We start from the raw sequence: 27,515 nt of genomic DNA on the forward strand, positions 1-27,515 counted from the left end.
AAAAAAAAAAAAAAAAAAAAAAAAAAAGAAAGTATTTTATGTAACGTGCTTGCCCAAGCGACCAGATGTCTTGACATGGAATTCAGCATCTGAATACAAAGTGAAAAAACTATCCTCAAACATAGAGAAGATAAGAATATAATAAACTTAAAACTAATCCCTCTTGGCTAATATGCAAATATATATATTGTATATGTATTATATATAATGTGTGTTATATATATGTATATACACACTCACACACACACACATATACATACATATGTTAGAACAAGGGAGAACCTGTCGAGACCATATCCAGAGGTTAGTCATGGGCCCCCAGTTTCGGGATGGGGCCACCCACCCATCTACAAAATTTTATATATATATGTATGTATGTGTGTGTGTGTGTGTGTGTGTGTGTGTGTATTTGTGTATTAGGAATTTAAGAAGTTAGACTCCAGAGAACCAAATAACCCTATTAAAAATGAGTTTACAAAGCTAAACAAAGAATTCTCAATTGTGTAATCTCAAATGACCAAGAATCACCTAAAGAAATGTTCAACATTTTCAGTCATAAGGGAAATGCAAATCAAAACAACCCTGAGATTCTACCTCACACCAGTCAGAATGGCTAAGATCAAAAATTCAAATGACAACAGATGCTAGGAAGGATGTGGAGAAAGAGGCATACTTCTCCATTGCTGTTGGGATTGAAAGCTGGTACAACCACTTTGGAAAACAGTCTGGAGGTTCCTCAAAAAATTAGACATTGTACTCTCTGAAGAACCAGCTATACCACACCTGGGTAAATGCCCAAAAGATGATCCAACATATAACCAGGACACATACTCTACTATGTTCATAACAGCCTAGTTTATAATAGCTAGAAGCTGGAAACAACTCTGATGTCCCTCAACAGAGGGACAGAATGGATACAGAAAATATGGTACATTTACACAATGGAGTACTACTCAGCTATTAAAAGCAATGACTTCAAAAAATTCACAGACAAATGGATGGAACTACAAATATATCATCTTGAATGAGGTATCTAAGTCAAAAAAGAACACAAATGATATCCACTCACTGATTAGTGGATAGTAAAAAAGTTCAGAATACTCATGATATAAGTCACAGACCACATGAAACTCAAGAAGAAGGAAGACCAAAGTACATATGCTTCAGACTAACTTAGAACAAGGGAGAACCTGTCGAGACCATATCCAGAGGTTAGGCATGGGCCCCCAGTTTCGGGATGGGGCCACCCACCCATCTACATCTAGAAAATTTTCATCCACAATTGCTTCTGTCTCAAGGAAATACAAGGACTAAGAGTGGACTAGAGACTGAAGGAAAAACTATTCCGAGACTGCTCCACCTGGGGATTCATCCCACATGCAGACACCAAACCTAGACAATCTTGTGGATGTCAGGAAGTCCTTGCTTACAGGAGACTGATACAGCTGTCTTGAGAGGCTCTGCCAGATCCTGACCAACACAGATGTGGATGTTCACAGCCAATCACCGCACTGAGCACAGGGACCCCAATAGAGGAATTAAGGGAAGGACTGAAGGAGCTAAAGGGACCTTATCTGGCATTAACGGGAGAAGACACCCTTGGCCCTGTGAAGGCTTGATGCCCAAGTGTAGGGGAATGCTAAAGTTGTTTGGTGGGAGTGCATGGGTTGGGAGGCTTAGAGAGCACCCTCATTTAGAAGGATGGGAGAGGGAGGATCGGATCAAGTGTTTTTGGAGGGGAAACTGGGAAGGGAGATAACATTTGAAGAATAAATAAATAAAATAAGCAATAAAAAAAGAAAAATATTCTCTCTTGTATTTGCATTTTAGGTAAATGTTTCATAAATTATTGGCATGTCGACTTGCAGAAATTGTTGGAAAAAGAAAATTAATGTAGGATTGGAGATAAATGGTATATGAAGTAAGAATCTAAAATATCAGGATGCTATTTTTTTTTCACTTTCACTTCAGGTATCTTTAAACATATGGACAGAGGAAATACCTGTATATTCTATCTCTGGACACCTATTTATATTTTAAAATTGAAAACTTTAAAACTATTACTATAGAAAATAATCTTAATACTAGATTTTTGTAGAGATATCTAGAAAATGGTAGGTTCTTGACTAATAGTTATTAAATCGATGATTCATATAATGGGTGGCAGACAATTATTCCTTCTAACATTGCTTCAGAATAAAGAAAAAAAACCCTCAATGCAATCATGTTTTACTTTATTTTTCTTATAAATGTAGCCTTCTTTTGGTCTCTCTCTCTTCATCTCTCTCTCTCTCTGTTTCTTCTGACTCTATCTATCTCTGTTTCTGCCTCTCTGTCTCTCTCCTTGCATTCTTCCTCATTGTCTCTCCTGTTCCTCTTCAAAGGAGCCATAGGCTAAGTAACAAATTCCCCATTGTCAAGTAAGGGACACTTCCCTTCAAGTTGTTAGTTGTTTTTAGGAAACTACAGAACAATGTAAGCTATAGTCACTGCTCATTTACCTCATAGATATGCAATCCAAAGGCTTAGGGAAATAGAATGAGCACTGACCTCCTGAAGGACTCCCAAATAAGAGTATTTAAGTATTCTTACTCCTTATGTAAATCCTACAAAACACAACAAATAAGCAGGTCAGCATGATATTCCCTGGCATTGTAATAGTGGCACTAATAAGTTAGAGGAAAATCTCAACTGCTTAGGTGGAGCTACAGATCATTCTATTGGAAAAATCTTGTACCTAATACAGTAAACATAGCCAAAGCTTGGTGCTGGATAGACCCTAACAAAGAACCCACTACTAAAACTTTGCTATATTAATACAACCCCACTGCCTTCTAAATGCTGAACCCTTACATCCATTGATAAATTCAGCTCTGGTTGCTTATCAATGGTTCCATTTGTAGAATCTATTACTGAAATCCCCAACTGGTCAAAATATATAGAATAATGACTTTGGGATATCCAGCCTCAAATGGGACATTTATAAACACAACCACTATACCTATGGCTCAGAGATAATAAAAAGTGAGGTAGAAATATTATGAGACTTAAAGATATTTATTAGATAGTGGCTACTGCAGGAGTTAGAATTAGTTTTGTTTTTGGATAAGCACTCAATTCTAAGTTTTAAGTATTAAGCACAAATACTTAAATAAAATGAGAATAAGTAAACTGTATATATTTTAGTGTATAATACATATATTCAATAATTTATTCACTTAACAGCAATGTTTGTAAAAGAGGTAATGGTTTGATATGAGATAAAAAACATGGGGTGGACGGAGGGGCCTATGATATAAATACTTATATATAAAGATCCAAAATATTTTGCAAAAGGAACATAATATTAAAAAAGTATGAACATATACTGTTGATATTTAATGAACAGTAAAGAGAACCTTCTAGAAACTTACATAAGTTAACACTTACTTGGATAGCTTATATACAAAATAAAATACAAAATACAAAATAAAAAATGACATAGCATTTATTATAGATCCTTATGTTAATGGAATAAGAATTGAAACTAGATCTGTGTCTTGTTCTAAAATAAAAAATGTGTAGCTCAAATATTAACTTTAATCCTATAGGTTAAAGTAAATTTCCATAAATTTGTAATAATAGTGGTAAAGAACTATAACAGAATTATTCTCATTAAAGAACCAAAGAGGCTTGCTGATCACCATGCTAATTCTAAACCTTCACTCTAAACCTTTAGCATTAATAAATGCTAAAATATTAAAATCTCATCTAGCTTATCATAGCTATAATATATAAGAATAAATACATAATAATCCATTGGACTTCGAAGTAATTTATGAGCAAGATTCTCACTTAGGAGGATAATTCAGTCTCAATGTAGCTTAATTTAAATCATTGATTGTTCCATGTTTAATAATAGTTTAGTAATAATGAAATAATACTATCTTCTACTTTTAGATAATACTATTTAAAGATTCATGAAGGATTTTAACCTTAACAAGAACCTTTTTATACTTATATATACTTATATACTTATCCTTTGTCTTTTTCTCCTGAAATTATTCTCTACTTCTAAGTACTGCTAATTTTATAGAAAACCATTGCCTTGAAAATATTGAGTTCATTATTTTGCTTTTGTATGTTAAATTAATGACTTAACATTGCTCTTTTATTTTCTCCAGATGAGCTAAAATCAAGTTTATGGGATTCTTTGCCTCACAAATTGTTATCATAGTATAATATTCCCCTTTAGGGTGTTGAGTAATACATGGGCAGAAGTAATTATCTTATGAGTTGCTATTTTAGAATAAAAGAAATAGTTGCTTAAATATTTTTAAATGACAAAGTCTATGTCTGAAAGGTGTTAAAACTATTACTAATTAAAGAATTCTTATCCTAATTCTGCTAGATTGGGTTTATTACATAATTTATGTATTCAATACTTTTACTAAATGAGAAAAATGTATCAGTAGTAACAGAATATAAGGACACTCATTCCAGTTACACTATTGCTTCAATATGATATTGTCTTTGTACTATAGTTTGAGCACCCATTTAGAGGATAGAGATGTCATCTACTCTGTCAGATCTGATACAATATATCATATTTTATATAACAGAGATATGTTTGTCATAACATATCTAGTACTTACCTAGTACTGTTTTATGAAATAAAATAACACCTTTTGATAAAAGTTATTCTATTCTGGGTTTCAACACAGACTCAGATCATGCACAAGAACATGAGAGTATGTCTTACTGTGTACACTGTGTTTCTGCCTAGGAAGGAGATTCGTTAGCAAAAAACTCATGCAGTGTTACTCTTTGGTAGAAATATTTTCAATCGCTACCTTATGAATATATATATATGTATATATGTATATATACATATATATCCTTATGAATATAATACATATTTTCCTATAAGTTACAATCTTAAAATACAAAAAGTCAAAGTAAATTATATTTGTAAAATATACTTAAAAGTGGTATAAGGACAAATGTCTAGATTGCTGTTATAGATTATACTGGTTTAATAAAGTGGTGGTTGTAGGATTTCCATTAAGATCCATGACTTTATTAACATTAAATAGTTGGCTAAGTTTCCATGAAAGCTAGTCCTCAGAGAGAACACATTCAGGTAAGGTCCATATCAAGGGCCCCTGGAGCATGTTTCTGTATTGCATACTGTCTTTAACAATAATGATGTAACTCTAATGGAGGGAGGGATGGGGTATCCAAGGTCAACGACAATAAGCTCAATGTCTTAGGAGTTCCATGGAGAGCAAAGCTGAAGTTTTGAAATGTAGACATTTGTTTTGAAATACAAAACAAATGTCTACATTCTAATAGTTGAAGTACACATGTAGATCTTTGTGATATTTTAATGTGGGAAAATATACTATCTGTTTTTTTTTGTCAATGAACACTTAGGTAAGTTCCATATTATGACTACCTTAGATAGTTCTGCAACAGGTATAAAAGGGTAGATAGCTCTTCAAGATAATTTCTCATTCATTTTATTTTAGAGAACAATAAAAAGAATGTTTATCAACCTTCCCAATGCTACCATTCTTTAATAGTTTCTCATGTTGTGACTACCAACCATGAAATTTTTGTTGCTATTACTTTGTCCCTTCTTTATAATGTTATAACTGTAATAGTGTCACTGTTTTGAATCATAATGTAAACATTTGATATGCAAAATATCTAATATGTGACCCTTGTGAAAATGGCATTTGACATCCAAACAGGTTACATCTTACAGACTGAGAATCATTGTAACAGAAGATAAATTATATTAATCAGTGTTCAAAAACTTTGTTTTGTATACCCTAAATTCCTGTCAATAGTTTTATTGACTTATTTTCACCATTTGCTGACCAGGTCGTGGAGTTGCTTGTATTTTGATGCTAATTTTGCTTTCCTGTGAGGGGTTGTGATTTAAGAATGAGTCACACAATCAGGAGACTTCTAGTGAACCTTCTCCCCTGCTGGAGCTGAAAGTTTGGAAGAGAAGGGGCAGGGGAGGGGGGAGGGGAAGATAGGATGACAGAGAAGAGGGGGAAGGAAAGTGGAGCAGAAGCACATAGCCTGGAGAAACCACAAGTTATAAAGGATCTCATAGATGGAGAAGATGGTGGTGTAGTGGTAGATCTGCCCAATCTAGGTGTGCAGCTTATATTCATATTAACTGAGTTATGTTTTCTTTCTCTGGGTGGAAAGAAAAGGAGTTGAGTTGGAGATTTACAGCAACAGATTTTATGTAGAATGATAATGATAGTTAATGTTATAATGAGCATATTTATAGAACTCTCACTTCCATAAATGAAATGAGCTTTACTCACACACTTTATAAATTCACCAGAATATCCCCTCTGACATACCAAAAAACAGCCTCAGCTTAGAGAGGGGTTCTGAAAGAAGGGATGTTTTTAAAAGTGCTGAAAAGAAAGTACTTGAGGTCAAATTATGGACCACAGGAGCAGATGACCTGTGTTCTCCTGACACATCTATTCCAGTCTGCTTCTCTCTGTTTTGTATTCTCTCTGGTGATTTCTCTATCTACATTCTGTTTGCGTGATATTCAGAGAGATCTATCCATCCGTGTCCTGCTTGCTTGTGTGTGTATGTGTGTGTACATGTGTGCATGTATATGTATTTGAATATGTATTTGTGTGTGTGAATTTTGTCTCTTATTCTAAAAAATTCTCTGGATAGATCATACCTGCAGAACACAGGTAGAATCTTTTATTTTACTTATCAAACCAGTCATTTACTCCAAGTTTCCTTTTGAATATCTTACAAATCAGCATCCACTGACTTGACCTCAGTTCTTTGATTCTTAGAAGACAGAAAGCAAACTATTTTTTTCTTAACATTCCTTTGAAAAGGAATTCAGCGATCTATCTCCCTTTGTTAAGCACAGAAAACAAACTAGTTGCTTTGGACTCTGCCTTAAAATTACCATTTCCACAATAGCTGAGCCTACCCTTGCTCTGTCCTAGGCTGAGCCAGAATACAGGATTTTTCCTGCATTTGTAGACATAAACAAAAACAACTTAGCTGGGTGGGATCTCCTGTAATCACCACTCCGTAAATCTCTTTATTTCCTTCTTTAGTAATTTTCTAACAATTTGTCTCACAGCAGAGCTGTTTTGTTGTTTGGGATTTTTAAAGCATTTCATATATTCATACTGTATCTTTATTTTTTGCATAGCTGATAAATTATTCGATTTTGAACTCATGTATTTGAACTTCTTTCCCATAGCCTTAAGGACTGTCTTAAAGGTTCCAGTGTTTACTGTTTTGCTGAGACATAGGCACACCCTCAATTCCTGGACACACGCTGTTTCTATCATGGAGTTGTTAATGATCACAGAGAGGACATTCCTTCAAAAGAAAGTGTCCTCTACTGCTAGTGGGTCCAGAAAATGTGTACATTATTACACAAACAAACTTCATACCTGAGAATACTAGGCTGACTCCGTAACAATCTTCAAATTGGCAATTCAGGGGATTAGGCCTAAATCTCTGTTTCCAAGAATTGGGCAAGTGAAGTCAAATCCATGCATCGGAAGCTGCCCTGCCACTTGGCATCAGGTAAGGACAATGGGTCAACAGCAGTATCCAGACTTCCTAAGCAACAGTTTTCATACTTCAGCAGTGACATTTCCCCACGTCTGAGACCCCAGCAATGCTTCTTGTATATCCCTAGAGATAGAGCCAAGATTAAGATAGATGTTACCTACCCCATCCCAGAATTTTCCTAATGTGCTTTAAATCTGGCCTGAAGGCTCACTGATTTTCTCTCTATCTTGGTAATGGGAGATTACAGCATGTTTGACTTCTGCAGAATAAAATATTATTTGCATTTACATACTATTTGAGTCCAGGGTATCATTCTTTGGTGAATCATAAACCCTTAACATTTGGAGGCTCTTTTCCAGGATTTGCTGCTGATCTCCTGACCCAAAGATTTGGATGTTTTTCTAATTGGTAAGTCTAGGCACTCAGTTGTCATTTGTCTTGTCCATCTTTGTGTGTCTGTTTAAGGTTTAATCTCTGTTTCTGTGTTGGATTTCATCTGAATGCCAAGAATAACAAAGCTAAGTCATATTTTGTCATCCAACCAGGGTCAACAGAGCATGATCCCAGCCCCCTACCAGAATCAGGAGAACCTGCTAGTTCTTATCTGAATTCTAAACAGGTTGTGGGTCTATGGGTCTCTCATGCACAGGGAGGAAGACCATCTGAGACAGCCTTTCATTTTATTTTATATTCCTGTGAATGTACTTCTGTGTTTGTGTGTATTCTGTTTGTGCTTTTTTTCCTCTTTTACAAAATTTTCCCTTGATTTCTAATACAGGACAAGTACAAAAGCACCCCACTGGGCTTGGTACTGAACCATTTACAGGTCCTTTGAGGAGTCATAGAATACTTGCATCTGGTTGTTCATCCCTGCAAACTGAATGAATGGTCCACATATAAAGTAGAATGGCCTGAAGAGGAGACTTTTCATTTCCCCATCATTTACAGGGTAAAGGTTTAGTTTATGAAACCTAGAACTACCTAGACCAAGTGCCATAAATCACCACTTAGGAATACCTGGTTAAGAAGTCCTCTGTTTGGATGAGACTTTGTTTGTTCTAGACATCTCTTTTTCTACTTCTTCAGCTAAAAAGATTCAGCATCACCCTCTTTCCTTTCTCCCATTTCTTCTCCCCAGGTGGATCTCTGTTTCTCTCCTTGTGTTCTTGCTTCTGCCACTGCTTCCTCTGCTCAGCTAGCACAGGCAAAAGGTGAAACAGCTCTGGACTTCCCTGGCTTCCCAATGCCAGACTTGTATGCTTCCATGTACTACATCTGAATAACACTCAAATAAGATATAAGCCATTATCTGCACTAAACCCAGCCACCCTGCTATTTGACCCATCCTCATATACCCAGGATGATTGCTCTATAGTAGTGGTGCACATTGATAACATCAGGTAGACTTGACTGACATACCCTGGTCAGACCCAGAATGCATCTATTTTCTGGATGGGGACAGCTTCATCCAAAATAGAATCAGCTATTCATGGGTGGCAGCAATAGACTTAGACTCTGTCATGTGGGTAACTGCTTTGCCACTGGAAACTTCAGCCCAGAAACCTTAACTAAAGGCTTGAATCCAGGCTTTAAAACTGGCAAAAGAATCCATAGTTAACATTTACACTAAGAGTAAATGTGCCTTTTCTATGGCTCATGTACATGGTTTCATATACCAACTGAGGGGACTGTTGACTGTTGAAGGAAAAGCCAATAACTATAAGAAAGAAATATTTGCTTTATTGGAGGCATTATAGCTGTCTCTCAAAGTGGCCATAAATCATTAACCTGAGCATCAGAAAAGAGTATCAGAAATAGCCTGAGAGTACAGGCTCTATAATAAAGCTGAAGGAGAGGCCACCTAAGCTTCCACTGCCAACAACTCCCAGACATCCCTGAATATACTAATGAAGAAAAATGACATCAGTCAAATGTCAGAAAGTTTACAGAAGTGATAGATCGTTGCTAACCTCTGAAGGATACACCTAGGGATTCTACCTAAGGAGTTTGCTAAACAACTCACCGATCAGATTTATCAAGCATCACACCTAGGACACTGAAAAGTGAAGGAATTGCTGTGAGGGCCAGGTACAAAATATTTGACTTAGAACACTTGGCTAATCAGCTAATCTATGACTGTGGTACCTACCAGGCTCCGAAATACTCAATACCCAACCAAGATGCTGCTCCAGAAACCAGAATTAAGGGTAAATGACCAGAGGCTAATAGAAAAAAAAAAGTGATTCAGAAATAAAACTAGGAACTTACAGATATAATTCTTTGACAGTTTTAATAGATACTTTTTCAGGATGACTAGAAGCTCACCCCACAAAGGAGAATGTCATCTAGTGGCAAAGAAGCATTTGGAAGATGTCATATTCAGCTATGATTTACCTCCTGTGCTTGGGTTAGCCAGTGGACAAGCATTCATGTCTCAGATAACTCAATTTATAACACAGGTTCTGGGGACGAATTGGAAATTATATTATGTATACAGACTCCAGAGTTCAGGACAAGTAGAGAAGATGAATCAGACCCTCATGAAGATCTTAACCAAATTAACCCTTGCAACTGGTGGTGACTAGGTGTCCCTCCTATATTATACCTTAAATAGGGGTTATGAACACCCTCTATATTTTAGGTCACACCCCCTTTGAGATCCTATATGGAAGGCTCTCTCCTTTGCTGCTTAACATCTAGTCTGACAGCTTAGCTGAATAAGAGCAACAAGAATTTTTAAAACCATTGGAAACCCTCCATAGAGTCCAGAATCAACTCTGGCCTGGCATCTGAGTCTTCTCCTCCCCATAACCACCATTGTTTTGAACCAGATGATGAAGTCTGGATTAAGAGACAAAACCACAAGACTCAGGGAGTGCTTTGACCCAAGACTCAGACAAGATTGCCATTTTCTCTCCAGTGACTTTCTAAGGTGAGACCAGCCTGGAGGCACAGGCCTTAGAAGCAGCATGTCAGCTGGGATGGGATCCTTTCTCCCTCCATCTACAACTGGGAGGGACAGCGGTTCCAAAACCCTCAGTGCATTGGTCTTACCAGAGGAGAGCTGATCTCCCATAAGTGCTGATATAGGCATACAGACCCACATGAGGAACAAGCTCCACCCAGAGAAAGCAAGAACATCTAAATCCAGAGATTAACAGACTGCGAAAGGCAAAGGCAAAAATCTTACCAACAGAAACCAAGACTACTTGGCATCATCAGAACCTAGTACTCTCACCACAGCAAGTCCTGGGTAACTCAAAACACTGGAAAAGCAAGATTTGGATCTAAAATCATATCTCATGATGGTTATATAGGAACTTAAGAAGAATATAAATAACTCAAAGAAATACAGGAGAACACAAATAAACAGGTTCAAGCCCTTAAAGAGGAAACAAAAAATTCTTTAAAGAATTATAGGAGAACACAAGTAAACAGTAGAAGTCCTTAAAGACGAAACACAAAAGTTCCTTCAAGAATTATAGGAAAGCACAACCAAACAGGTGAAGGAATGGAAGAAAAACATCCAGGACCTAAAAATGGAAATACAGTTAAGAAATCACAAAGGGAGAGAACTTTGGAGATAGAAAACCTAGGAAAGAAGTCAGGAGCCATAGACACAAGCATCACCAACAGAATGCAAGAAATAGAAGCAAGAATCTCAGGTGCAGAAGATACCTTAGAAAACATTGACACAAGAGTCAAAGAAAATGGGAAATGCAAAAATATCCTACCCAAAACATCCAGGAAATCCAGGAAACAATGAGAAGACAAAACCTAAGGATGATAGATATAGAAGAGAGTGAAGATTTCCAACTTAAAGGGCCAGTAAATATCTTCAACAAAATTATAGAAGAAAACTTCCTTCCCTAAACTAAAAGAGAGAGAGAGAGAGAGAGAGAGAGAGAGAGAGAGAGAGAGAGAGAGAGAGAGAGATGTCCATGAACATACAAGAATTCTACAGAACTCCAAATAGTTTGGACCAGAAAATAAATTCCTCCCACCATATAATAGTCAAAACACCAAATGCACAAAGCAAAGAAAGAATATTAAAAGCAGTGAGGGAAATAAGTCAGGTAACATATAAAGACAGATCTATGAGAATTACACCAGAATTCTCGCCAGAGACTATGAAAGCCAGAAGATCCTTGGTTGATGTAAAACAGATCCTAAGAGAACACAGATGCCAGCCCAGGCTACTACACCCAGCAAAACTCTCAATTACCATAGATGGAGAAACCAAACTATTTTATGACAAAACCAAATTTACACAATATCTTTGCACAAATCCAGCCTTTCAAAGGACAATAGATGGAAAACTCCAATATAAGGAGAGAAACTAAATCCTAGAAAAAACAAGAGAGTAATCTTCCAACAAAAGTAAAAGAAGATAGCCACATGAACAGAAGTCCAACTCAAACAACAAAAGTAACAAGTACCAACAGTTACTTTTCCTTAATATATATTAATATCAGTGGAATCAATTCCCTAATAAAAAGACATAGACTATCAGACTGGGTATGTAAACAGGACCCAACATTTTGTTACATACAGGAACAAAGACAGACACTACCTCATAATAAAAGGCTGGAAAACAAAAGCAAATGGTTCAAGAAACAAGCTGGAGTAGCCATTCTAATATCAAATAAAATCGACTTCCAACCTACAGAGATCAAAAAAGATAAGGGGGGAACACTTCATATAGATCAAAGGTAAGATCTACAAAGATGAACTCTCAATTCTGAACCTCTATGCTCTAAATGCAAAGATATCTACATTCATACAAGAAACTTTACTGAAGTACAAAGCACATATTGCACCACACACAATAATAGTGGGAGTTTTCAACATCCCACTCTCTTCAGTGGACAGATCATGGAAACAGAAACTAAACAATGACATATTGAGGCTGATAAAAGTTATGGAACAGATGGATTTAACAGATATTCATAGGACTTTTTATCCTAAAACAAAAGGATATACCTTCTTCTCAGCACCTCATAGTACCATCTCCAAAAGTGACCATATAATCAGTCACAAAGCATGCCTCAACAGATACAAGAAGATTGAAATAATTCCTTGCATCCTCTAAGATCACCATGAACTAAGACTACTTCTCAATAGCAACAGAAACAATAGAAAGTCCACATTCACGTGGAAGCTGCATTCTGCTCAATGATAACTTGGTCAAGGAAGAAATAAGGAAAGAAATTAAAGACTTTCTAGAGTTTAATGAAAATGAAGCCACAACATACCTAAACTTATGGGACACAATGAAAGCAGTCCTAAGAGGAAAACTCATAGCTCAAAGTGCCTCTAAAAGGAAACTGGAGAGAGCATACACCAGCAATTTAAGAACCCATCTGAAAGCTCTAGAATAAAAAGAGGCAAATTCACCCAAGAGGATCTGAAAGACTAGAGAATTTTAGAATTTTAAATAAGAGCATTTAATAGAAATGTATCAGTTAAAAATGTATAATGTATAACCTTTACCTAAAAGGGCATGGAAAACATCTGTAACCAAGAATGTAGGCCTGCTAGTTCCAGAAACCAGTCCCTCCACAAAGGCAGACATCTAGGTGTTGCTAGGGAGTGATCAATCCCAAAGTAAATGATAATGACAATGATAAAGCCATATTCTTGAGAATAATGAGTATGCAGGATGTTTTCCTCGTGACCCTGACCCTGACTAAAGCATGGGTTGGTTCCCTCTGAAATTTTCCACTGTTTTTTGTTATGTGTCCTTGGTAACTCCCGAACCCCCTCCCCCCCCAGTTTGTAGTTTTTGCTTTTAAATACCCTTTACTCCTTGTGGTTGGGGTCGAACTCCCCTGGCCTGCAAGGTTACGGGTTCGACCCCGGTACTGGTACTGGTACTTGCTTTCAGCAAGATTGGTCTCTCGTGAGTTATTGTGTGGTTGTGTCATCCCAAGACTTGAGTGAGGGTCTCCCAAGCTCTGGCAGTCTTTCAGATCAGATGGCAGGAAGTAATCAAACTCAAGGCTGAAATCAAACAAATGTAAACAAAAAGAAATATACAAAGAATCAAGCAAACCAGGAGTTGGTTCTTAAGAAAATCAGCAAAATAGACAAACCCTTAGCCAGACTAACTAGAGGGCACAGAGACAGCATTCTAATTAACAAGATCAGAAATGAAAAGGGAGACATAAGAACAGACACTGAGGAAATCCAAAATATCGTAAGATCCTACTACAAAATCCTATACTCAACAAAACTTGAAAACCTGGATGAAATGGACACTTTTCTTGACAGATATCAGGTACCAAAGTTAAATCATGATCAGATCAACGATCTAAATGGTCTCATACCTGCTAATGAAATAGAAACAGTCATTAATAATCAACCAACCAGAAAAAGCCCAGGACCAGATGGGTTTAGTGCAGGGTTTTATCAGACCTTCAAAGAAGACCTAATACCAATACTACTCAAACTATTCCACAAAAATAGAAACAGAAGGTACTCTACCCAATTTGTTCTGTGAAGCCACAATTACTCAGATTCCTAAATCACACAAAGACCTAATGAAGAAAGAAAATTTCAGACCAATTTCCCTTATGAATATTGTTGTAAAAATACTCAATAAAATTCTTGCAATCTGAATCTAAGGACACATCAAAATGGGCATCCATCATAATGAAGTAGGCTTCATCCTAGGGATGCAGGGATGGTTCAATATATGAAAATCCATCAACATAATTCACTATATAAACAATCTCAAAGAAAAAAACCATATGATCATCTATTTGATGCTGAGAAAGCATTTGATAAAATCCAACACCCCTGGAAAGATCAGGAATTCAAGGCCCATACCTAAATATAGTGAAAGCAACATAAAGCAAACCAGTAGCCAACATCTAACAAAATGGAGAGAAACTTGAAACAATCTCACTAAAATCAGGGACTAGACAAGGCTGCCACTCTCACCCTACCTGTTCAATATAGTACTTGAAGTCCTAGCCAGAGCAATTAGACAATAAAAGGAGGTCAAAGGGATACGAAGTGGAAAAGAACAAGTCAATTTATCACTATTTGCTGATGACATGATAGTATACTTAAGTGAGCCCAAAAATTTCACCACAGAACTCCTAAACCTGAGAAACAACTTCAGCAAAAGTAGCTGGATATAAAATTGACTGAAGCAATTCGGTGGCCTTCCTCTGCACAAATGATAAACCGGCTGAGAATGAAATTAGAAAACAGTACCCTTCACAATAGCCACAAATAATATAAAATACTTTGGTGTGACACTAACTAAGCAAGTAAAAGATCTGCATGACAAGAGCTTCAAATCTCTGAAGAAGGAAATCGAAGATCTCAGAAGATGGAAAAATCTCTCATGCTCGTGGGTTGGCAGGATTAATATACTAAAACTGGCCATCTTGCTGAAAGCAATTTACAGATTCAATGCAATCCCCATCAAAATTCCAATTCAATTCTTCACAGACTTAGAAAGAGCAATTTGCAAATTCGTCTGGAATAACAAAAAACCTAGGATAGCCAAACCACTGGATGTATTCTAATATAGAATAGCTGATGAGTTTAGGACGATAGATTCTAAGCCCAGCAGTTATGTCATCTGGCTGATTTTAATATATTAAGATTGTCTGATGTTTTCCTTCAAGAATAATTCAGGGGGGCAAAAGAGAGGGTGCAGTCACAGGGTGGTCATTGGTGGCTGCAGAGTCAGTCTGCTTATATGGGGAAAAGATTAGCTAACAGGTAGGTGACTAAATAGACAGCCAGCAGTTGGCTGCTCTTCCCAGAGCCTAGCTTGAGCAAGTGAGCCTTTTAAAACTATATGCAAGAAAAAATTGCTAAGAATATGGCGTTATGTTAAATGAGCTCTTGTATAAAATTAATAGTGACAAAGAAGAAAGAAGAAAAAATATAAAAATATTTGTAACATCAATTATGATTTTTATTGATCATGTTTTCACAGTAAAAATACATAGTTTCTCTATGTGCATTGCACCTCAATATAGTGATTTATTTTTATAAAGTTCTTCTTTTAAGCTTATCATTAATTATTCCTCTACCAGGTTCATAATTCTCCAAGAAAGTTCAAGGAATGTTGTCCAAATATGTCTTTCCTTTTGAAATCATGGTTGCTATGAACACCAAATGCTTCTCAAGGAGACTTTTACTTAGAAGCTACTCCTCTGTGTTTTTCTTTGACAACAGGATGATGGTTCCTAAATATAATTGGGACACCTTTTTTGGTAATGCATGAACTCCATTATTTATCTACTTACTTTAGGTAACTCCCAAAGTATAATACTTTGAACAATAATCTATATGTACATATTAATTATTATTATATAGACATATACTTACATAAATATGAATAATAGATGTGTAAGTTAACCCAAATATAACATCATTATTTTTATGTATCATCTATTTAATTATAATATTTTCACATATGAATTTCATTGTGTTTTGGTCATTTAGATCCTAGCACCTTCTCTTGTTACCACTTTCTTCTACTCATTTACTTAAATGTTTTTTCTTCCATAATAGCTATGGTTTTAAATTCACATGATAAGTGCAGATACATAAGTAAATTATATGTCAGTTCTGTATATCAGGCTAAATATAGTAGAGGTGTTTCTGGTTTTGGCTTGTACACTTAGAGTCATGTATTTCCCAAGAAACGTTCTTCTAGTAAACAAGAAAGAAAATGACAAATGGAATTGCATTTTGTCCATGAAAATAAAATTCTAGAACATTGTGAATAGTCTTATCGATAGTCACAGTTGATAAAATTTGATTAAACTATCTATTGCATTATTAAATTATAGGTTTGTTTTTAAATATTCAATTATATATTCATGATCACAATATGGAGATATATTTTAACTAATACATAAGTATGTTTGAAGATATGTGAGGAATGATATACTATACAAACCATAGCAAATTTAATATGCCATGGTTTAAATTTAATAAAAAATAAGAGATACTAAAACAAAAGTTTTAACAGAATTTTATAGGACTTTCAGAAAAGTGTTTTTTAGTTGTTAATGTATGCAACATTTATACAAAATTATGTCATAACATATAATATCAAAGTAAATATATGCAACATTTATGTAAACCAAGTTACAACTTATGATATTAAAAGTCGGCAAAATTAAATATAAAAATTATTGTGCAATTCAACAATAATTTTGAAATCTAAAAAAAATTAGTCTAATTGGGGCGATAGGTAAAAACAGATACATAGCAACATATCATTAAGCATATTAATCCACAGGTTCAATATCTGATAGCACCAAAGAATACATAAATAAGAGACTACATAATGTTTGGTTGATTAAACATTGAATAAATTACCAAATTTATACAGTACTAGTGGTTGCTTGGATTTGAGGAATTCAAAAATTGACCAAAAAAAGTAGAACTAATATTTTTTTCATGGTAGATATTTTTGTGTTTTCGTGATAGTTTCATGCTTGTGCTATTTTTATTAATGTTCATTTGATCACATACTAAAATGAATGAGTTGTATGATAAACACATTATACTTCAATAAATCTACTATAGGAATTATGAAAAATTATACATTGTTTTCTTACCAAAATATTTATTTGTTTTAGAGCATTTATTTGAAACTTTTCCGGCTGCACATTTGTCATGTTATAGCTTAATATAGGTCATATCACTCTGATAAGTATGATGATAGATTTGAATGTCTTCATAAATCCAGTTAAAAATATCCAATTATACTGCTCATAACTCTAGTTTTATTAAATTTGTTAATAATAACTCAAATACCAGAAATGAATGATATATCTTCAAAATTCTTTATACAATTACAGTCTCATCAGTTTTGTGGTAAATATAAAGAAAAATCACTTTTAAACATTCTTTTTATTAATATAAAATGCATGTCAGAATTTTGTATATTTTATATCATCAGCAGACAAAGCTTTGAAATAAAACAAAATTTTATGCAAAAAATGAGTGTTGCAAATATTTATGTACATTTTTTCCAAACCTTGATTTAGCATAAGAAAGTATCTGTGTTCAGTATCAAACTTATAACTTCCTAAGAAAACTGATGGAAAACTTGAAATGTTTTCTAAATGTGTATGAAAGAAGGATTATCTTAAAATCTATACTAATGTTTTCATTAGTTTCATTAGTTCTTTGTTTTTATTCTGGAAACAAGTTCTGTATAGTCCTGGCTGTTCTGAAACTCATTTTGCATACCAAAATGCTCTCCAACTCAAAGATACACATGCCTCTGCTAAGAAAAAATTATGTGCCACCATACCTGGTTATGTTATGCATCCTTTATTTTATTTTATTTTATTTTATTTTATCTTAGTTTTAGTTTTATTTAACTTCTTATTGATTCTCTGTGAATTCCATAGAATGTACCCTAGTCCCTCCCATCTACCTGCCCTCTACCCTTGTAACTCCCCCTACTTTTAAATGAAAAATAAAATCTTTTTGAAGAAACTGTAATGTATGACAGTGTGCCTCACAAATGTTCATTCCAATGAGTCATTTGTCCGGTTTCAAGACCTTTGGCTCCTCCTATGCTGTTTATTATGAATCCTCACCAGTGCTCCTGTCAGATATACTGTTATTGTTCTGTGTCCTGGAGTTATTACATCTTTGGATCTCTAGGACAAAGACCAGCCTTTTAACAGGCTCCAGTAGTTCACAGATGGGGATAATAAAGCAGGCTAACTCAAAACCCCAAATTTGGGCCTGGGTTGTAATTGAATTGCTCATCATTCTAGATCTCTTGAACACACACACTCAGGGCTAGCTCTCCAGCATTTTTCCAACTAGCTCATCCAGTGACATAGCTCTCCCCTTCTCAAGTTTTCAGTGCTGGCTTACCCTAACCTATTCCAGCAGGGCCAGCTTTATTGTGCTACCTAGGTATAGTGCAGTGCCTACTTTCCCTGAATGCTACAAAGAAAGAAGTGTGTAGACTGCATTCACGTTCTAATGATATTATTTTAAAATAAGATCTAATACCATACATGAAGTAAAGAAGATATATATATGTGTCTTTTTAAAAATTAATTACCTTTAAAGTAAGGTAATTAAGGGAACAAACTTTTATCATTACAAAACAATGAAAACATCTATGAAATTGGTAAACAATTTTCCAGTGTGCATGAACATTTTAAGCTTTTTGTCAATGAACTACACTCAGGATAACAAAAATTTCTATTCAAATGCTGGAGTTTATAAGGAAGTCCAGTAATACGATGTAGCAGAATATTAATCCAGCAATGTGCAAGCTCATATTTAAAGAACTTCTACATCTTTGTCATCTGACGGCACTGACTCACCTTTAATCTCTCTGGCTAGAATATAGACATGCCCTTAGTATGCACATTTAATCCTAAAAAAATGTAGGTAAGGTTAGTTTGTAGAAGGAAGAGGCCATGTTTGAAAGTGATTTCTAATAGAGAGGCAGATAAAGTCATGAAGAAGAATTCATATTGAGTCAGAGAGAAGATGGCTGTTCAGTTGATGTCATGCAATACAGTAGATTTCAATCAGTGCAGTTCACATTGGGGAATTCAGAGGCAGTTTTTTCCAAGCAGAGCAATTCAGTGACAATCCAAGACTAGTCATTTTGAATCAATCAACTTAGATCGACTAGTATTAAACAAGAACTGCTGAGTTAAACCAGCCAGCCAGAATTCTGAAAGACCTAGAAAGAGTAAACTCATTCAACAGTAAGCTTTCAAGACAACAATATATTTGACAAATAATATCTTACAACAGTGAGGTTTCCAGTTCTGTTCTGAGTCTGGGTGTCACTAACCTGTAAAGTAAATGATGAAACATTTAATGTGTTCTCTAATGAAACAATTTGAATAATTTATGTCATTCTTAAAATAAAAGAGGATTATTGGAGCTGGGTTATGTATTTCTGTATTTTCATTTCCTTACATCAAGCTTGCATTGATTTTATAAAATTAAAAATATTTTATTAAATAAAAAAATTATCAGTAACCTATTCTCAAATTGAAAATTGCTAATGAATGTATAAAGACCTTATATCTAACTGAATCTGTTTTTAACAATCAGTTTAGACATATGGCATACAATATCATTTACCTGATAGTCTCTAACAATTTGTTCACTTTTCTGCTGCATTTAATTTCATTGTACATATCTTTTACCAAAAGACGTGCAATAGCAATGCAAACAGTATTATCTTTATGTAAAAAACAATCTTTGTCCAAAACTTTGGGAAAGTTATTCAAATGTAAGCTTTTGGTTGAATGTGTCTAATAGGAGTTATAAATTTCTCTTATTAATTCATAAATAAAACTATAAGATTTAGACATTTTTATTATGATAATTGAATGAGTAAATGAGAAAAATATTGTTTTAGGTAAAGAATGAAACATTATTTGACTAAGGGGAAAAAAAACTTGAAACAATGAAGATTTATAATAAGGCAAGAAATACTGAGGTGATAAATGAGTCAATTTAGCCAATGTTTACCTGGATCACATTAAGCTTCATACTCATCAATAAGGTTATGTAAATTTAAAATAGTGTACTAACTCACAATATATTTTTGTGAGTGCAAGCTAAGCAAAACTGTTGTGTTGTGCATACTTTTAAAAATCAATGACATTTAACAATAGAATTTACTCTGTCAAAATAGGCACTTAGGTCTTTGTCAATACAATAGAAAGAGCATAAGAATTGAATCAAAGATTTTAACTTAATTTTATATATTTGCTGGTATCAAATATTCTATATATGGAAATATTATTTTGATCCTTTTTTATTACTACCCCCCACCCCAGTTCTTAAAACCTTTAATGCAGCTACTGGCAAGCTTACTGAAGCACACCTTTACCTGTATTTTATGTGTTTTAAATTTTAATTATTATTTTTATACAAATGGTATAGAAAGAAGGGCATACTACAGCACTCATGTGGAATTTAGAAAATGAATAGTTGAAACTGTTTCTCTCCTCCTATTTTTATGCATATTATAGGAATTGAATTCAGGTAATTTGGTTTGGGCAGCAAGTGCTGTTACCTACTTAGCTTGTTCACTAGCATCCTGTGCAATTTTTTATTATAGCAACCACTCTGTGAACTATACTATACTGAGCAGTGTATATTGTGGTGGAACAGAGATAGACCTGGTCCCTGCAATTAAGAAGATGCCAATGATACAGTGAATCAAAGTGATTCTTTTTTAAAGTATTTGAATATGGAAAAATAATAACCTTACTGTGCTGCAAGCCCTACCAATATCTCATGGCAAATGAGATCATAGGTTCTAGTGAGAAATTTAATTCTGTGACATAGGCACACACACACACAGAGAGAGAGAGAGAGAAAGAGAGAGAGAGAGAGAGAGAGAGAGAGAGAGAGAGAGGCAGGATAATATATAGTATCTAGTTTTAGAAGATCATTGAAGAGAATCTATTACAGAGGATTCAAAAGTAAATATGAAGTTTCAGGTAGGCAAGTTCAGAAGCAGCCTTCTGGAATTATTGGATTCTAAATGGTAGTGAAATGTAGAGATTGCAAAGTTTTGGAGACTAATATAGTGATGAAAGTAACATTCAATTTTTGTTAATAAATATGAAGAAGAAATGTGTTGAGTTTCTAAGATTAAAAGAATTAAAAAAGGTGTGGAAAACAGAGAGGGAAGAGAATTGGCAAGAAAGATTGAGCATTCAGCTTTGCATATGTTTTGAAAATTATCAAACAAGGTTTGTTCTTAGAAGATAATTTTTGTTTAAAAACAAATTTTAGAAGTGACAGAATATAGAGTATTTAAGGCTTTGAATATACACTAAATGTTCAATATCCATTTAATAAAAATTATTATTTTAAGTTCTTATACTCATTAGAGAAATAGCATTCTCAAATAAAATGCTAATTCTTGATGAAACAGAACCTGTTGCAAGCTGAATCACATCAATATTTGGATGTTTGGTAGGATTCATCTGAATCAAACATAAGTAGTTAGACTAGTGGTTTTTTTATTTGTTTGTTTCTTGTTTTTTGTTTTTGTTTTTGTTTTTTATTTGTTTTAAATATATAGGCCTTATTTGCTCTGTGGCACACACAAACACAAAAAAAAATCAGTGTGAGGCTAGAATTGTGTCTCTTTTACCTTCACATATACTCTAGTCAGGTTCAAATGGTCTTTAGATCATTACGTGCAATTCATGAATTAAGACATTTCAGTAGCAACCTAAACAAGGCACTCCTAATTAGAGGAGTCCACACCAGTGTTTCTTAAACTGTTTTTCCTAGCAACCTCTTTTTTTTTTTTTAAAGAAATTTGTGTTCATTGGTGTCTTTTGTGTGTGTGTATGTGTATGTGTGTTTGTGTATGTGTTTATGTGTCTATGTATGTTTTTTACATATCTAAGAAATTTTAACATGGCTCCATGATATAGATGTATAAAATGACATACAAATGAAACATTTATGATACTAACTTATGATGATTTGATTTTAAGGTAAATTGTCTCATTAAAGATTAAAGCAAATTCACATGCTAACAAGGTAGTGGTACATGTTTATTTTTGCATAAAGCTTTGAGAAACTTAAGTCCAAGAATTTTAAGTGGACCATAGTTCCAGTAATAAATAGAAATCAGGAATATTTTCTCTGAGAAGATAACTAGTAATTATTTTTATACAATCAATAGAGTACCATGCTTAAAAATTAAGGACATTGTTGAAGTTATATTTGTTATCATTACTTGGCAGATTAGTTGTGTATTTTATATTTTATTTACTTATATATTCCATTTTAAAAGTTACCGTTAGAATAGTTGTATTAAGGTTCATAAAACTAATCATTAAATGAACTTTGGCTTGGAACTAGTATATAATTTCCGAACATTTTGGTAACAAACTTTACTTTAATTTTTAAGTGGTGATTGCTAATTTATTTTTGCTCAGTTCAATATTTCACATGGTCATAATTTTTATTTATTTCTGCAAAAATAAGTCTATATTATAGAAACCTATTGATGTCTTATAACATTATAAAGTATATATTTCATATATTAACAACTATTAATATTATTTAATAGTGGAACATTATCTATACAGATAGAAAATATTCAAACTTGCAGTAGTGATATATTAATGTGTACATAAGTGGAAATTTGCATAGCACATTTAAATAAAGCTAAATACTACAGAAAATTTACATAGCACCCAAGAAGGATAAAGATCTTGTTAAGGTATCATTTCTACAGAATCAGATAACAAAAAATTTAGCTGTTTAGCATTCCAGTGAGTGACAGTACTCAGCTCTCAGTTTCTTTTAAAGTAGTTTGAAAAGATGTCAGAATGAGTACTTTGTACTTTAAGAAAGATTTACGTATGAAAATTGTTTTTCTCTCCCAGATCTCCAAAAGTGAAAAATGGTTGCAAAAGGCAATAAAATAAGGTAAAATAGATGGATACAAATGTTGACCATATAGACACTTTAAAAAAATAAGAGAAAAAGTAGAAACATGGCTTTCCCTATTCTTTGAAGACTTAAGTAGCTAAAGAAAAGCAAAAATTGGTAAAAGAAAAGTGAAACTTTCATTTCTCACTTTACATGAAACATTAGTGGTAAAGTATAGATTCTACTTGTCTATGCTTTATTAAATGATAGTTTTATTTTATTTTTTGGTTAGTTAGTAGATCCCAGACACAGTTCTAACAGCTTCAATACAGTGACAAATTCATGCTCATGTCTCCTAAAACAGGTAATCATTGTTAGCCTTAGTAAAATAGTTTAAAAGTGAGATCATTGACTCTTTAAACAAATTGTGATACAACAATAAATAATGTAAATAAGGCAACTCTAACAACCTTATGATAATAAATGCTGTTTTTCCACATAAAAGTTCAACTATAGATTGGATTAACTTTTTTGACACTGAAACCATTACATTTGTGAATTTATTGACTTTCAATAAATTCTGACATCGTTGAAAGAAACAATCACATTTGCTTTAGGGAAACTCTCTTCTACTTCTTCTAGCAGTTAGAACTTTACAATGAAGGTGATGCTGATTTTTATTTGTTTTTCTTTCTCCTTTTTATCAAAAATAGATATTTTCTCATACAATACTCAAATAATATATTCTGTACTTTTCCTTTCTCAGCTTGCTCCTTTTCATTAACCTGTTCTTCATAAAAGCGAACTTTAGTTAACAGACAACAGAATTTATACCAGGCTGTTTTGAGGTTTCCTTTTTCAAAGCTATTAATCTAAATCTCTTCACCTTAGCCTCAGGCAGAATCTTTGAACAGTAGCAAAAAGCAGTCACATGTTTCCCCAAAACATTACAAAAACTGTTTCTAGGTCACATAGTAAAATTCTTCTCCACTGAACCTTGAGTCAAGTCAGCACAGTTCAAATTATTCTCAGCAATAAAGTCTTCTATATCCCTACTAGGATGGCCCATTATGTCCTATTTAAAGCATCCCACTGCTTTCCAAATCTAATGTCCCAAAATCCACATTTTTCCAAAGAAAAGCATGGTCAGACCTAGCAAAGCCATACCCCACTCCTGGTACCAGCTTCAGTCTTAGGGTTTTACTTCTGTGTACAGACACTATGACCAAGGCAACATTTAATTGGGGCTGGGTTACAGGTTCAGAAGTCCAGTCCAGTATAATCAAGCCAGGAACATGGCGTCCTCTAGGAAGTCATGGTGTAGGAGGAGCTGAGAGGTCTACATCTTAATCTGCTGGCCTCTAAAAGGAACTGACTTTATGATAGCTAGGAAGTGGATCTGATAGCCCAAGTCCAAAAGAATACACCTTCTACAACAAGGCCACACATTCTCCAAGAGATCCACACCTTTTAATAGTGCCACTCCTTAGACCGAGCATATGCAAACCATCACAATGATTGTGAAGTATTCTTCCTTATCTCGCTTGAAAACTTTTGGTTGAAAGTCTATTTTATTGGATATTAGAATGGTAACTCCCACTTGTTTTCTGGGACTATTTTGTTGGAAGATTTTTTTCCAGTCTTTTATGCTGAAGTAGTGGCTCTCTTTGTCATCTAGGTGTGTTTCTTTTCTACAACAAAATGCAGGATCCTGCTTAACAAATTCAGTCCATTAGCTTATTTCTTTGTACTGGTGAAATTGAGTCCATTGATATAGAGAGATATTTTAATACAGGATGATTGTTAGTTCTTTTTGTGTTTGTTGTTGTAGGTGGCATTATGTGTATGTGATTTTATCCCTTGGTTTTGTTATGAGATGATTAATTTCTTAGTTTTTCTTTGGTGTAGATCCCCTCTGGTATTAGTATTTCCTTTCTACAATCCTCTGTAGTGCTGGCTTGGTAGGTAGATATTCTTTAAGTTTGGATTTGTCATGGAATATTTTGATTTCCCCATCTATTACAATTGAGAGCTTTGCAGGGTATACTAGCGTGGTCTGGCATATGTGTTCTCTTAGACTCTGCATGACCTCTGTCCAGGCTCCGCTGTCTTTTAAGGTGTCTGTTGAGAAGTCTGGTGTAATTCTGACAGGTCTGCTTTCATATGTTACTTGGACATTTTCCACTGCATCTTTTAATAATTTTCTTTATTCTGTGCATTTAGTGTTTTGATTACTATGTGGTAAGAATTTTTTTCTGTTCTGGTCCAATCTATTTGATGTTCTTGTACATTTATGGCAATCTCTTTTTTTTAGGTTGGGGAACTTTTCTTCTATTATTTTATTGAAGATATTTTCTGGTCCTTTGAGCTGGGAATCATCCCACTCTTTTATTCCTATTATTTTTATGTTTGATCTTTTCATTGTGTCCTAGATTTTCTGGATGTTTGGGTTAGGAGGTTTTTAATGTTTTGTATTTTCTTTGTCAATATTTTCTAAGGTATCTTCTATGTCTGAGATTCTCTCTTCTATCTCTTGTATTCTGTTGTTGATGCTTGCATCTGTTCCTCTTGACCTCTTTCCTAGGTTTTCCATTTCCAGGGTTGCCTCCATTTGTGATTTCTTTATTTTTTTCTACTTTCATTTCGAGGTCTTGGAGTGCTTTGTTCAATTCCTTCATTTGTTTCATTATGTTTTCCTGTATTTATTTAAGGGATCCATTTGTTTCCTATTTAAGGGCTTCTTCCTGTTTACATGTGTTTTCTTTTATTTATTTCAGTGATTAATTTATATGCTCCTTAAAGAACTCTGTTATCTTCCTGAGCTAGGATTTTAGGACAGCTTCATGGTTTTCAGGTGTGTTAGGGTATCCAGGGCTTATTATAATGGGAGAACTGGGTAATGATAGTGCCAAAGTATATTGGCTTCTATTGCTTATGATCTTGCATTTGTTTCTTGCCATCTGGTTATCTCTGGTGTGAACTGGCCTGGGTTTCTTTATTGGGAATCTGCCTCCTATATCTCTCGGTTACAGCATGTCTCCTGGGAGACCTGTGGCCCTGACTTCAGTAGCTTTCCTGGGAGGCCGTCAAATTATGTGGTTTTTATTGTTCTAGACACACTGATGATTTGCCCCATCAGAAGAAGTAGGCTGGAAAGGAGTTGGAGATTGAGCCCAGGGGTGAGGTCTCATGTCTGCTGGGCTCCTTGGGGATTCCTAGATGCGGACATTATTTGGAAATGCCCCTTGCCTGTTGCCCTGAGTGCAGCAGATCTCCTGGGAGGCCTTCAGATTGTCAGATCTTCAGAGTGGCAGACAACCTTATTATCTGCCTTGGTGGAAGGTGTAGGCCAGAAGGCCTGTGTTGGCTCTTTATGTGGTTTTAATATCAAAGAAACTCACTTCATAAAACAAATTAGACAGGATTCCTTTTGGTTTCTGTTTTGTGAAGTAATTTGAAGAGTATTACTATTAACTAATTTTTCAAAATCTGATAGAATTATTTAGTAAAACAATATGACTCTATGAATTTTTTGGTTAGAAGATTTTAATGACTGCCTGTATTTCTCTAGGGATATTGGGGCTTTTGTCAAAGTGTTTTTTTCTTGAGACTTGTTCCTCAGTCCATTGAAATTTGTATATAGGAGGACTACTGCTTGTTTTTATTTGATATTTTAAATGTACATTTCTGAAAGTATTTTTTAACCTATAGAAATTACCCAATATAATTTTTATCCTCATCGTATTACTTAGGGTTTTGTTATTGTGATGAATCATCATGCCAGAAACCACACCTTCATTTGCCTTACTGTTCTTAATATTCTTATCTTCCAAGCTTCTGTAGAACATCACTGTAAACAAGATTCAGTGGATTTTCTAGCCACAATTTTCAAAGTCCTTCCAGTATCATCCTTAAAACATAAGGTCTGTCATACAAATACTTCACTATGTTGCTACCAACTTGTCTTAGTTACTGTTTCTACTGCTGTGATGAAACACCATTACTGATAACCAAGATGGGGAGGGAAAGCTTTAGTTGGCTTATACTTCCATATTGCCATTCATTGTTATACAAAGTCAGAACAGAAACTTGAACAGGAAAATCTGGATACAAGAGCTGATGCAGAGGCCATGGTGTGATACTGCTACTTGACCAAGATAGCTCAGTCAGTGAACTGGCTCTCAAGTGAAGGAGCAAAGATAGAAAAGAAAAGACAATTAAGCAACATTATAACATGGCTCCAGCCAGTGCTGAGACTGAAGCAGGTTTATATTTTTCCAATACACTTATATTTATTATTCTAGGTATATACAAAGAATATGGTCAGTTCTATGTCAAGGAACAGAAATGGCATTAAACAATGTCCTGTGGTATTCAGGGACTTATCAAGGTGACCAAGATCTTAAGCCTACTTCCTTGTCCTAGGTATTGTCAGATTCCTGTTTGAACCCAATGTCAAATTCTTGAAAATTTCTAGAAGCAACCCCAAGAGCTCTCCACACTTACTGGCTTGCTCATCATGAATTCTTTTTTTTTTTTTTCATTTTTTTTTT

This window comes from Mastomys coucha, unplaced genomic scaffold, assembly GCF_008632895.1.
Source record: "Mastomys coucha isolate ucsf_1 unplaced genomic scaffold, UCSF_Mcou_1 pScaffold6, whole genome shotgun sequence".
Classification (NCBI taxonomy): domain Eukaryota; kingdom Metazoa; phylum Chordata; class Mammalia; order Rodentia; family Muridae; genus Mastomys; species Mastomys coucha.